The sequence below is a fragment of the Neovison vison genome, chromosome 1, assembly GCF_020171115.1.
Source record: "Neovison vison isolate M4711 chromosome 1, ASM_NN_V1, whole genome shotgun sequence".
NCBI classification, from domain to species: domain Eukaryota; kingdom Metazoa; phylum Chordata; class Mammalia; order Carnivora; family Mustelidae; genus Neogale; species Neogale vison.
Window position 1 is genome coordinate 168,364,003 of NC_058091.1, and position 14,678 is coordinate 168,378,680.

At 50.3% G+C, this 14,678-nt stretch overlaps 1 protein-coding gene across 4 annotated transcripts in view; it reads left to right on the forward strand.

Moving 5' to 3' along the window:
• COL23A1 (collagen type XXIII alpha 1 chain) overlaps positions 1 to 14,678 on the forward strand; it is a 318,044-nt gene that overhangs the window by 180,633 nt on the left and 122,733 nt on the right. The window lies entirely within an intron of this gene.

The following is a 14,678-nucleotide window of genomic DNA, read 5'->3' on the forward strand; positions in this document are numbered from 1 at the left end:
AAAGTTTCTGCTTGAGATGATGAAAGAGTTCTAGAAATATATCATGATGATGGTTGCACAAGACCTTGAATATACTTAATGTGGCTGAATTGCAACAGTTAAATTGGTGCATTTTATGGTAAGTATGTTTTAAACTAAAGAAACAGAGAACCAGTGGTAATTGCCACGGGTGAAGGGAGAGGGGGAGGTTCAGACAGGGGAATCAGAGGAGATGAGATGACGGGGGCTATTCTGTACCTTTCTCATAGTGGTCCCATGACCATTCACTTGTGTATACACCAAGAAGAAGGGATTTTACTAATGTAAATTTAAAATTAAATTATAAAAAACAACAACAACAAAGCATTCTAGCTGGGCTCTGACTCTTCTTTTGGTTCATTACAAATATTAATTAACTGCACCTGTGCATGCATGAGGCCCAAGCCCCATTCCCCAGAATCCTAGGATTGGCAGGGGGGTGGATCCTGAGACAGATGAGCCAAAGGGAGAGGAGAACAATGTGGCTTCCTTAGTGTAACTTTGCTAAAAATCGTGCCAGTAAGTTTTCGCCAGGAGACCAGCTGAAAGCTGGTGGGTCTGAATGCTTTAATACCTTCTCAAGTCATTTTTGGGTTAAGTATGTTTGTACAGCAGCCCTGCACATCTGCCCCCTCCTTTGGTCGGCCTCCCTTTGATGCTCCAGTCTTAAGCCATCGCTGGTTTATGCTTTTGTTTGTGGGTTTCCTTACCCTGCCGCCTACCCTTGAGTGGAGCTGTTTTAAAACTAGGGAGACAGTCCAGGTTTCAGGCCTTCCCACAGCAGGCCATTGCCTTCAGCCTGCTGCCAGCCCCTCCCTCCTGCATGCCCAGAGATCAGCTACAAGAGGCAGTTAAGTTGAAAATGAGAGTGGCTGACTTCAACAACAACAACAAAAAAAAACAGAAGGCATTGGCTGAGGAAACATAAAGGATTCCTGGGCTGGTCCAGCTTCAGGCACGGCTGGATCCAGCAGTTAATTCGTATCCTCCAGATTTTTCGTTTCAGTCTTTTTTTTTTTTTGGCTCCCTCTTTCCCCCCATCCAGCCCGCCCTTTGCCTCCCAACCTTTCTCCTCCGTGCTGACCGTTCATGGCCTCAGGTCCTCAGCTAGGCCCCCTGGGGAGATCTCCTGGAGAGAGCCACCATACTCGCAGCAGGATTTCAGGATTTTTCTCCCCTTCCACCTGCCATGCCTGCTGTGCCCCTCACTTGCTCAAGAGCCTCCCTCTCATCACAGCCTTGCCCTGCTCTTCGGGCATGCTTGCTCAGCCCTCCAAGAGCACTGGAGTCCATAGGTCCAGGCCCTCCCTCCCCCACTGTGTCACCTCATGCAGACCATCCAAGCCCATTGTTATAGACCCTGACCTAGCAAACATCCCAGTGAGAGATGGAAAACACAGTTGCTTTTTTGTATCTTCTTCATTCATCTCCTTAACAGAGCCTGCATGCCAGGCTGCCTGGGGGCCAGCGATACAAAGATGAAAACAGTACTACTGCCCTTTAGAACCCATGTTCTGAAGAGAGGCAGATCTGGAGAAAAAGGCATGCCCAGGAGACCCTTTCCTGTAAGAACAGCGGGCCCCAGGAAAAGGCCCTTTTTAATTTCATTGTAACAAGTCAACACAGGCTCATTGGGACTAAATCTTGAAAAGAGAGGCCAAAACCACAGTCATCCCATATTTAACAATGTTTAAATTATCATTTCAACTCTGGGAGTTTTTTTTTTTTTTTTTTAATGAAAAAAGAATGATTGGGGCGCCTGGGAGGCTCAGTCGGTTAAGCGTCTGCCTTATGCTCAGGTTGTGACCCCGGGGTCCAGGGATGGAGTCCTGCATGAGGCTTCCTGCTCAGCGGGGAGCCTGCTTCTCCCTCTCCCTCTGCTGCTCCCCTGATTGTGCACACGAGCTCTCTCTCTCTCTCTCTCACGTAAATCTCAGGAAGAAAAAAAAAAAAAGAATGATTTTTGGTTGAATTTTACTTCCAAAGTTATGAGAGAACACAATAAGGTTTTTTTGTTTTTTTGTTTTTTTTTTTCATTTGAATGTCTCACCATGTTAATAGACTCATCCATGTACCAGCATTCAGGGGCTGCCATTAATCAATTTCCCTGTAAGTCTTTCTTGATCTTCTTTTCACCTGAATCACTCTTTTGGAGAGGCCATGTTGGCTTGCTTCCCTTCTTGGGTGGCTACTGGGCTCAACTCAGCAGAACCAGCCCTATCTCTGGATCTAAGCAATTCTCCAACTTCACTCAATTCCATTTGGGGAAAGTCTCTGTCTTTTTTTTTTTTTTTAAGATTTTATTTTTTTTATTTGAGATAGAGTAAGCGAGCAAGAGAAGGAGCAGAGGGAGAGGGAGAAGCAGACTCCCCGCTGAGCGAGGATTCCCAACACACGGGGCTCGATCCCAGGACTCTGGGATCATGACCTGAGCCCAAGGGAGATGCTTGACTGGCTGAGCCACCCAGGCGCCCCTCAAGTCTGTGTCTTTTGAAAAGATTTGCGATTTCTTCTGCCGTGGACTTGCATCACATGATTTATAGTCCCAAATACCCTCCTCGAAGAGCAGGTGCATTTACAGCACACAGGGGTCATCTGGACACTGCCTGCCACAGATAAGAGAGGACGAGTGGGCACAGGGGCCCATGCTGATAGCCGGGTGTGTCTCATCATGACCGATCTTAGAAGGGGTCAGCTTAGGGGTACCTGGGTAGCTCAGTTGTTAAACATCTGCCTTTGGCTTAGGTCATGATCCCAGGGTCCTGGGATTGAGTCCTGCATCAGGCTCCCTGTCAGTGGGGATCCTGCTGCTTCTCCCACTCCCCCTGCTTGTGTTCCCTCTCTCACTGTCTCTCTCTGGCAAATAAAAAAACAAAATCTTAAATAAAAAAAAAAAGAGTCAGCTTAGTCATCACTATTTATGTTGTGATGATTTTGGCGAGGACCCGCTGCATGGTGCCTGAGAATGTTTTTCTCCTTCTTAAACAGAAATCTGACCCACTGCAGCATTAGGTCCTCACCCCTTGCCCGATATCAGTCCTGGGAGGGCCTCCAGTGAGACCCCATGTGGCTGATGCTGGTTCACATCTTGAAGGCGTCGTCTGCACCTTCCCTTCCCCCTGGGACCCCTTCTCCCTGATTCCCTGATGTCCATCTCCTCCTTCCAGAGGAAGGTCTGGGTGAGGCTCTGTGTTTCTCAGCAAACCATCCCAGATGATGGAACAGCCCGGTAGACCGATCAGGGTAGAATGGATGTTGGGGTATGTGTTCGTTTCTTGGGGCTGCCATAATAAACTGCCACAGACTTGGGGCCTTTGAGCACCAGAAATCGATTCTCTTATGGCACTGGAAGAGTTCCAGAACGGGCGCTCCATGGTGTCAAATCAAGGAGCAGTAGGGCGGGTTCCTGCAGGAGGCTCTCGGGGAGAATCCATTCCTCTTGCAGGCACATTCTTTGGCTGGTGACCACATCACCCCAGTGTCTGCTCTGTCATCACATGGCCTTCTTTCTGACCTCCTGCCCCCCTCCCTTCTCAAAGGACCCTTGTGATTCCTTTGGGTCCACCTGGATAACCTAGAATAATCTCCCATCTCTGCTTGATTTAATCTATCTGCAAAGTGCCCCTTGTCATATACCTCAGTTCCCCAGAGCACAACCAAATACCAAAGACTTGGTGGCTTTATTTTTATTTTTTGTAAAGATTTTATTTATTTGTTAGGGAGTGGGTACAAGCCGGGGGAGCAGCAGAGAAGAGGGAGAAGCAGGCTCCCAGCTGAGCAGGGAACCCGATGCAGGACTCAGTCCCAGGACCCAGGGATCATGACCTGAGCCAAAGGCAGACGCTTAACGGACTGAGCCACCCAGGTGCCCCAAACTTGGTGGCTTTAAACAACAAAAATTTATTTTCTGTTCTGGAGGCCCGGAGTGCCAAATCAAGGTGTTGGCAGAGCCGTGCTCCCTGCAGAACATCTAGGGGAGAACCCCTCCTTGCCTCTTCCTAGTTTCTGGTGGTTGCTAGCAATCCTGGGCATTCCTTGGCTTGGAGCTAAATCACTCCTGTGTTTACCTCTGTCCTCACGCAGCTATCTCCCTATGTGTGGGTCTGTGTGGGTCTCTTTCTCCTTATAAGGACACCAGTCCTATGGGCTTCAGCGCCCACCCAGATCCAGTATGACCTCATCTTTGCTGATCACACCTGCAAAGACCCTTTCCAAATAAGGTGTTGTATTCGGAGGTTTGGGGTAGGCATGGATTTTGAGGGACTCTGTACAGTGCAGGACATCATGGAGAGGTGGAGGATGTTGGCAGCCTTCTTCTCTTGGGTTCCCAAAGGGGAAACTGAGGCCCAGGGAGACTAAATGGCCCCCTGAGGTAACAAGCTGACCGTAAATCCAGAGGGGCTAGAAATTAGATCATCATAGGGTCAGGGGATTAGGGCATGGATATTTCCGGGGAGTCATTGTTATGCCTGCCACATGAATCCTCACGACAGTCACGTGAGAGGCAAGAGGTACAGTTTTCTCCACGTGTCAGGCAAGGGAACCAAGGCACAGAGTGGGGAATGGACTTGTCCGAGCACACACAGCTGGTAAGGAGCAGAGCCAGACTTCAAGCCAGGTTTTGTGACACTCAGCCCAGTGCAATCACCACCTGCTACAGCTCCTTGCCTGATGTGGTGCTTGGACCGAGAGGCGGACTGAGCCCTTCAGCTCCTTCTCACCAAGGAGCCCCCCAGTAGCTGTGCCTCTAACAGGCAAAAGAGGTCCGGGGTGGCCCTGATGTGCCCCAAGGATCCAGGGAAGAGGGAAGTGACATTAAGCCCTCCCTCATTCCAGGCCCTTCCATGTGTCACCTGACTTAATCTCTACAAACAGCCCTGAAATATCTGCATTATTAGCCCCATTTTACATTTTACAGACGGGAAAGTTGAGGTGCAGAGATACTCACTGACTTGACTTGCCTGGAGTTCAGGTTTTATAAATGACCAGGCTATTTTATCCATGGGCCCTCAGTGTTCCCGCCAGCCTGGCCTGTGTGGCAGAAGTTCTGGGTCCCCTTTCTGGATACTGTGTGCACAGCTGGCACAGAGCAAGGGGGGTTTCAACCGGCCGAGCTGCTGGGCAGGCTGTGTCCCGGAAAGCTTCCGCTCATCGGACAGGTGGCCCCATTGCACAGCATCGCTGAGGTCCCCTCAGTGCACTCCAGGCAGGCCCCAGATGCTCAGCTGTCCTGATTCTTTGAAGTCCACGCCAGGCAGCTCTGGCAGGAGCCCGGAGTACTAGCCAGTGAGGGGAGAGAGCCTGACGGGGCAAAGGGGGATGGGCGGGGGAAGGGAGCCCCAGCTGAGGCTGAGAGCCCCACATAGCTTGTGTGTGTGTGTGTGTGTGTGTATGCCTCAAGACCCCTTTTTATTGGGGACACAACTCTGTGACAGGGATGACATAACTTGAGCTCCGCTGAGCCCCACTGAGCCCCTCAGCCCTTGCCCAGGACCTGGGGGCTTGTAATTCAGCCCTGCTGGATTTACTGTCAGCTTGTCTCCTCGGAGCCATTTCGTCTCCCTGGGCCTTAGTTTCCCCTTTGGGAGCCTGAGAGGGGAGGGCTGCCAACATCCTCCCCCTCTCCCTGTTGAGACAGTTATGGAACTGCAGGGCAGAGCTTTGAGCCAGAAATGCTAGTTCGGGCTTATTTCCTGTTTCTCCAAAGATGTGGACCTCCAGACCACGTGGACCTTGGGACAACTCAGAGGCCACGTGCAGGCCAGCACCCCAAGGCCTCGCAGATGAATTCGTGTCTTGGAGCAGAAGGGTTTCCTTCCCAGGGAATATGGGTTTGTCTGTTGGAGACCTCTGGGGAGTGAGGTGGGGGAGTTGGGTGGAGCTGCGCATGCCAGGTGCCCTGCCCATCGCAGCCATGCACATCTCTCTGCAAGCTCCAGGACCCATGGGACAGATGATGACTATGCCTGTGCCAGCCTTGGGGATCTTTGTCTCCTTCAGGCACATCTGGGGCCCTTCCTGCCTCCACCCCAGACAGCGCCCCAGCCTCTACCCTCGGCTCCTTGCAGCGCAAGTGCTGGTGGCTTGGCCACACTGCGCCCCTCCCACCTTGGGACCAGGGGCTCTGTCCTGCCCTTCCTTCCCCGCCAACCACTGCTGGCCAGGTGATGGTGGTGGATCCTCCTACCCCTCAGTGTCCTGGGGACCGTGATTACAAAGAAGGCAGAGAGCCTTGATTGACAGCTGTTATCAGTTCTAGCCCCACTCATGTGATTCATGCCAAGACATCTTTGGGCCAAATGTGTACGCACTTTGGACAAAATCAAGTAAGGAGACACAGTTAGCTGTTCTCTGGGACGGGCCCACCAGAATCCCCAGGCTCTTGTCCTCTGCAAAACCCAGATGCCCCAGCGGGTGGTTTTAAGCATCCGGCGAGCTGGTGGAGGGAGAGGCACTGGGAAATGCTCCATATGTCGTGGGGAGCTGCAGCAATTAGACCTGGGGCCCCTGCTTGACCAGCTGGGCACCTGCGGTTTGCCCCCATGTGGTCTGGCCCCGTTTGCACCGGCTTACCTTGGGCTGCTGCGTTCATCGACACCTCCTCCATGCAGCTCATCGTCAACCTTGTGTATCCCCTGTTAGGAGCTATCTGGACTTCTGACTTGGATGCCTAGATGTGGAACATGCTTGGGTCCCCGCTGGATTTCCTATTGCCAAATCAATATCACTTTAATTCTTTGACCCTGAAGATCCCTCCACACAACTGTGTTTCCAAACCCTGCTCCTCTGGGGCAGGAAGCATTCTAAAAATGATGTTATAAGTTCAGGATGGGCTTCTTTAAATAAATGAGGAGAGGCCAAATGACCAAGCCCAGGACTTCTGTCACCGATCCCCCTTGCAGACAGGCAGATCCCCATGAGCCACCCACCTCTTATGGGGACAGCAGTTCCTAAGTCCTGCCCAGGGTCACCTCTTGGTGATCATCCTCTAATCAGGTGAGTGATCTGGTTTCAGGGACAGGTGGCGGAGGCAGGTGTCAGACACAAGGGTATTGAGAGCTCTCCCCAACAGGGAGTCCCAGAAGGCCAGCCAGGACTGCTTGTCCTTGTAAACATCAGCTCTGTTGTCTGGCTTCTGTTGCGCTGTCCCATGGCCTTGGATCACAGTAAAAAGACAGAGAACTTGTAACTTCCACTTGTTTTGGCTTCTATCTCTATTAAAAATTCCTCACGATCCCATGGTTAGTGCCTGGGGGTGTATGTCCACCAACAATCCCATCTGGGGTTGGTTTGTTTTAAGATGCGTCCTGTAGATACAGTTCCTTTGATTTTTAGGAGAAAGATGGAAATGTGGTGGGCGTGCTGTTGGTAAGATACAGGATGAATGTGCCCTGATACTCCTGTGGGCCAGAGGATGGCACTGGCTCAGCCTCATAGATGGGATTTGTTCTGTAACAGCCTTACTGAGATAGCATTCCATTACTATACCGTTCAATGGTTCATCGAGGTCAAGTGCATATTCCGCTGGTTTTCAGTCTATTCACAGAGTTGTAAAGCCATCACCAAAATCATCTTTGGGATGATGCGTCATCCCCCAAAAAGAAGCCCCCCCCCCACACCTGAGTAGTCATTCACTCTCCGGCCAGCCCCTAGCAACCAACCTCTAACCTACCTTCTGTCCCTATAGAGCGCTCTGTTCTGCATTTTCATAGAAGTGCAAGTCTGTTGTCCTCGATGACTGCTTCTTCTCCTTAGCAGAATCTTTTCAAGGTTCATCCATGCATAAATCAGTACCTTGTCCCTTTGGATTGCCAAACAATATTCCATTGCATGGATAGACCACATTTTATTTATCCATTTATCAGCTGCTAGACATTCCTACTTTTTTATTCCCACTTTTTTGGCTATTGGGAAAATATTGCATGAGCATGTGTGCAAGTGTTTGGGAGGACATGGGTTTCTCATTTGTCTTGGGTCAACACCTGTGAGTGGAATTGCTGGGTCAGGATAAGAGTCTGTGTTTAGGCATTCGAGGAACTGCCAACCCATTTTTACGAAGCTATTGCGCCATTTTGCGTTCCCACAAAGAAGTATGTGAGGGTTCCAGTGTCTCCACATCTCACCAACATTTATTATTATCTGCCTTTCTGATTCCAGCTATCCTGTGTATGCCCAGAAGTGGGTATGAAGTGGTACCTCACTATGGCTTTTGATTTCCATTTCCCAGATGGCTGACGATGTCATATATCTTCTCATCTGCTTATATTGCCCATTTGTGTATCTGCTTTGGAGAAATCTCTATTCAAATCCTCTATTTCTTTAAAGATTTTATTTTTGAGTAATCTCTGAACCCAAGTTGGGGCTGAAACTTATGACACTGAGATCAAGAGTTGCATGCTGCACCAACTGAGCCAGCCTATTTTTTAATTGATCTGTTTGTGTTTTTATTGTTGAATTGTGAAAGCTCTTTATATATTCCAAATACAGGTCAGTGGGTTACCTTTTCACTTCCTTGGTGCTACCTACTTTTTCCTAAGATTTTATTTATTTATTTGAAAGAGATAGAGAGAGAGAGAGAGGGAGAGGGCACGAGAGGGGAGAAGGTCAGGGGAAGAAGCAAACTCCCTGCAGAGATGGAAGCCCAATGTGGGACTCGATCCCGGGACTCTGGGATCATGACCTGAGCCGAAGACAGTTGCTTAACCAACTGAGCCACCTAAGCACCCCACCTTGGTGGTATCTTTTAAAGCACAAACACTGTTTTGTTTTTTAAAATTTTGATGAAATCCAGTATTTCAATATTTTTTCTTTGGTTGCCTGTGTTTTTGGTGTCCTAGCTGAGAAACATCACCTAACTGAAGGTCACTAAGATTTTTCCTCTGTTTTCTTCTAAGATTTTTATAGTTTTAGCTCTTAAATTAAGGTCTCTGGTCCATTTTGAGTTAATTTTTTGGATATGGTCTGAGGTAGGGATTCAACCTCATTCTTTCGTATATGAATATCCAGTTGTCCCAGACTCAGTTATTGAAAAGACTGTTCTTTCCCTAATTGTTTTGGCATCCTTGTCAGAACAAGAGATTCTAAGAACCTTACTGAGTGCGGGACAGTGGCCACCGTGACATGGTCCAAAGGTGGCTTGGGGTGCACCCAGCATTGCAGGGCCCTCTGTTGAGTTGCCTCTGCTTTACAAAGCCCTGTGCACTTTGCAGGCGGGAATAAGGTGGGTATCTGGGCTGGAAGACCAGCTGGGAGGACAGCTGGTTAGAATGGATGATATCAACTGTTCGTTTTCATGGATATCCCTCTGTGCCTGAGAAGGAAATGCTTCTGGCCAGGGAAGGCTGCAAGCACAGTGCTTGAAGTCTACAAACAGGCAATTTGCCATTGAGTGCCCTTCCTCCCTGCTCCTCACTGACCTCCCCAGGAGGACTGTATGTGCTACCATATTGGGGCAATCCCAATTGATGCGTATTCTTCCTCTCTTAAAATATTTTGGTTTAGGGGCGCCTAAACTAAGGTGGCTCAGTTATTTGGGCATCTGCCTTTGGCTCCAGTCATGGTCTCAGGGTCCTGGGATTGAGCCCCTTATTGGGCTCCCTGCTCAGCGGGAAGTCTGCTTCTCCCTCTCCCTCTAATCTTACCCCCTGCTTGTGTGCTCCCTCTCTCAAATAAATAAGTAAAATATTTTAAAAATATGTATCTTGGTTTGGATGATAAATTATGGAGTCACCTGCTTATAGAGCAAAGACTGAGATTTGCTCCAGCAGAGATTACTGAATTTGCATTTCAAAGGTCCAGATCCCACAAAGCCAGTGCAAGTACACAGGTTGGCAGGGTGCACAGCCTGTGTGGGTTCTCCAGGCTGAGAAGCCAGACGTCTGTGGGAGCCTTTGGGATTAGCCCAGATGGAGAGCTTACCAGTGTGTTGGCCCGGGCTGCCTGGTTCTACTTTCAAAAGGGTCAGGAGGGCCCGATGTGGCTGTTCCTGCCTGTGCTACCTGGGTATGTCCATCCCACAGTCTCAGAAAGCACAGGATGTGCAACTACTTGCCGCTAAATGATGGACAGCTCCAGAGGAACCCCACCCCTCCCCCAACAAGAGGGGAAAGGCACTTCCCCATAGGAGGAAATAACGTGGTTTTGTTTATTTCATTAAGCCAACCCTCTTCTTTTCTTTCTTTTTTTTTTTCAAGATTTTATTTATTTGTTTGAGAGAGAGAGTGGGAGACAGAGAATGAAGGGCAGAGGGAGAAGTAGACTCCCCACTGAGCAGGGTACCAGATGCAGGCTGGATCCCGGGACCCCAGGATCATGACCTAAACGATTGAGCTACCCAGGCACCCTGCAACTCTCTCACTCTCATTTTTTTAGTTTTCTTAATTTTTTTTATTGTTGTTTAAGTAATCTCTATGTCCAACATGGGGCTCAGTCTCGTGACCCTGAGATTAAGACTCACACGCGCCACCAACTGAGCCACCCAGGTGTACCCTTAATGTATTTTTTTTTAAAGTTGAAACATCATTGACATATAGCATAATGTTAATTTCAGGTGTACAACATAATGATTGCTGCCTATTGTAAAATTAAGTCTAGTTAACATCCATCACCACACAGAGGTCCAGAAATTTTTTTTTCTTCTCGCAGGAACTTTGGAGATCTCCTCTCTTAGCCACTTTCAGATGTACAGTGCAATATTGTAAATCATAGTCACCACGCTATGCCGTCCCCAGGACTAATTAATCTTATCACTGAAGTTCGTGCCTTTGGATACCTTTCAGCCCCTCCCCAGGACACTGTTAATCTACACACCTTACTAATGCAAACCCAGCTAGCTATACCTTGGTGAAGAAAAAAAAAAATCCAGATGGCTTACCACAAAAGAGAGAGAACTAATTTAATTCCTCTATAGGGAAGGATAAGAATGTGCAGCACCCCCGAACCCCAGGGCCCCAAGGGGGTGGGCATTCGCTTCTGAGAGCCCTGTGAATGAATGAATGATCATCTGAACGATGGCAGAAGTTTTCATACCACTTATCGGTTAGGTGCAAACCAAAGAATCACATGACAAAATGCAAATGTTGCCTTATGCTCCCTAATTGTGTAGCTTTTACACTGGGGGGAGACTGCAGGAAAATCCCCAATCACAAGGGGTGCAGGAGAGGGCTTCCTGGAGGAGGAGACAGGAAAGCTGTATTGGGAGGAGGTGGAGGAAGTGGAGGGAGCTTCCAGGCAATGGGCACTTTGTAAAACAAGTACTGACGCCGTGAGGGTGTGGGGGAACGGAGGTGAGGCCTGGATTATACAGGCTTCCAGTACTTTGATAAGGAATGTGAATTTTAGCCTTTGGTTAGTGATTCCCAAATCAGGGTTCCAGGAACAGATTCATGAAATGCTCCTGGGACAAAGGGTTCCACAGTCATACAAGCTGGGGAGACCTCACAGCCAGCTTCTCCTGCCCAAATCTCTACCTTAGAGACTTACAAAACATATTAACATAGTAAAGGCCCTGAGAAGTCCTGCAGCAAACACCTTTTTGACTAATGATTTGGGGTTTCTCTGAAACCATTCTGTAGCCTTTGTACTCCACAGGAAACATAGCTCAGGCACTAGGGAGCCGCTGTAGGCTTCAGGGCAAGGGAGTGACAGGGTCAGACATCCCCTCCGTGCTGGGGGCAGGGAGTTCACAAAAGGGCTGATCACACTGGCTAAGTCAGAAGGTCCATCTTGGTAGCTTCCTGGATGTCTGGGAAGGATCCAGCAAAATCCCTCCTTGGGGAAGAAACTGACCACAGAAAGGAGAGACAAGCGAGAGCCTCGGCGCTCTTCTGATGCTACATCCCAGAGCTTCCCTACTCTGGACGCTGTCAGTGGCTACGGTCCCCTGGGATGTTTGGAGGCCTGGAAAGGAGCATCTGAAGGGCTTCCTCCTGCCGGTGTGTGTTTACATTAAAATCACTGCAGGTCCTATGTCCTGCAAAGGACACCTGCTTCCCACAGAGCACATCTTGCCCTTCTTTCCTTTCAAGAAGGGAAAACAGATCAAAACCAATACACCCCCCAGACCACCCCAGCCCCCCTAAATTCTTAAGCAGCACGGAGAGGACTGGATCCCCCCTGGGATCATCAAAACTAGCACTCATGACACTTATTCTGTCCTGCATAGCGAGGCTTTCTGCATTGTTCTACTCACTGGTTTCTGTTTTTTTGTTTTTTTTTTTCTTTAAGATTTTATTTATTTATTTGACAGACATCACAAGTATGCAGAGACGGGTGGGAGGGCGGCGGGGGCGGGAAGCAGACTCCCTGCTGAAGAGAGCCCAATGTGGGGCTCAATCCCAGGACCCTGGGGTCATGACCTGAGCTGAAAGCAGAGGCTTTAACCCACTGAGCCACCCAAGCACCCCTGTTCTTAGTCGGAGCAACTTCCTTCAATGCTGCTCTAGCTATAAAGTCTCAGGAGAAGGGCCTCGCTTGCAGATGGCTTACCACTCAGGATTTTCCATCCTCTTCTCTGTAAGGCCACCTATGGACCCTCTTCCTGTCCTGGGTGTGGAAGCCTGCAGAGAAAGAGGACCCCTCGGCCCCACACACTCCCAGGAGGGGAGAACTCCGGCTCGCTGCCGCAGCCACTCATCCATCCTTCCATCCTGTGTTTACTGTGGTCTGTGCTCTGAGCTCTGTACTTGTGTTGGGGTAAATGGTGAGGAGTCGTGAGCCTCCAGCATGACAGAGCCATGCCCACACCATGCAGGGAGACACAGCCAAGTCCTGGTCCCACTTGGAGAGGATGGAGGTGGGAGGCCCTGCAAGGCTGAAGCTGGAGCAGAGATTTTAGGAGAGAAGTAGGAAGGGGGGTTGGACACTTCTGGGCAGGGGTGCTCCGGGGACCAGGGGTGGGGAACCCCACGAGTGCAGATGCATGGAAGCCTAACTGAGCATGGTGGCTTAGGGAGCCAAGAGTGGTTTGGTTTGACCAGAGCTTGCTCTTTGGAAGGGTGCATGGAAGGAGATGAGGCAGAGAGGTGGGGAGTCCGGTCCCCGGGGGATGGGGCGCTGGATCTCCACACTAGGGAGTGTGGCTCTTCTCCAGTAGTTGTCTGTGGGAAGCCACGGAAGGGTCTCAGACAAGGTCATTGTGAGCCGGTGGCCCTGAGACGGGTAAAACAAGAAAGGAAGGAGCGACTGGGGTGATGTCGGCACCAGGGAGTGTAAAGAGAAGCTTCCACGGCGAGAGGAGGGATGGGTGTGTAGGGGGGGACAGCCAGAGCCACAGGGCAGAGATGAGCACCAGAGCCGACGTCTGAGGGCCCTACCGAGAGGTCTGTGTGGGGACAGACACTCCCCTCTGTGAATAGTAAAGGAATGGGAGCCACGTCAACGCCTACGATAAGGGAGAATGGTCAAGTACATCATAGGGCAGAGTAGGGAGCCGAGAAATGTTACAACAAAGAATGCCTGTGGCACTCACAACCATGTGGAGAGTGGGTCTCACCAACTCACAGGGACCCCCTCCACCCAGGCAGAGCCACAGCCCCTCCCCAACCAGGAGGTCATGATTTCCTCTTAGGGTTTCCTGATGGGACAGAGATAGGAGGTGGGGGGACCCCTCTGGGCTGCAGAAGCTTCCCTCGCCTGGGGGGCACAGGTGCCCCAGGTCTCGGTGACCTGCGGGGACAGGAAGTTCAGGGAGGAAAACAGGATCCCCCTTCCCCCCACCCCAGCCCATTATCAAAACTCCTCCCTCCACATATGGCCATAGCTCTTCAGGTCAATAGGCTGGGAGCAAATGTCCAAAAATGGAAATACTTGTTCTAGGTCAGTAGGGTTGTGGGTGGGTCTTACTCCTAAAATTTCCTGGAATAATATATTGTTTTTTCCATAATAATATCGATGCCTTTGTGGGCATGGCTGCCCCTGGCTCTGGGGTTACTTTCTCCTACACCAAGTGGCTCTGGGAACCAGGTGTAGTCGGCACCATTCCATGAAGTTGCAAGAGATTGTTTGGAGAGAGCCCACAGGGAGCAAACCACCCATCCGTGGCAAGGTTCAGAGGAAGGGCCCAGAAAAACTTCCTCGCGTGAACACATTCCAGATGGGCCCATGTTGCTCTCAGGTGGACACGGAGAATGTGCCCATTCCAGGCTCTGGGCTCATCCAGCCCCAGAGTGGAGGTGGGCATGGCTCCTGGGGCCCAAGAAGTCTAGGGCAGGCTGGGCGAGGAAACTGAGGCAGGACCAGTATTTCCGTTTTTGGACATTTGCTCTCTGCCTGCTGACCTGAAGAGCTGTGGGCATGTGTGAAGGGATGAATTTTGATAAAGGGGGAGGGTCTGTTTTCCTGCCTGAGCTTCCTGCCCCCACAGGTCAGCAAAACATGGAGGATCCATACCCCAGGGAAGGAAAGGATCTGCATCTCGGAGGGCTCCTCCCACTCCCCAGCCTTGCCCACTCGCAAATGGAAAGGTGGGCTTCAGGAGGGAAGGGGCTGTGGCTCCGTTCCTCGGTAGGGAGAGCCCCTAGAGATAGGGAGACCCACACTCCATGTATGTGGATGGGACACGATCCCCTGCTGTGAACCCCATCCCCCAGGACTCCTTTTCCAGGCTGTGGGCACAAGTGCAGCCACAGAGGTCCCGCCCATGTCAGAACATACTCAGCTTT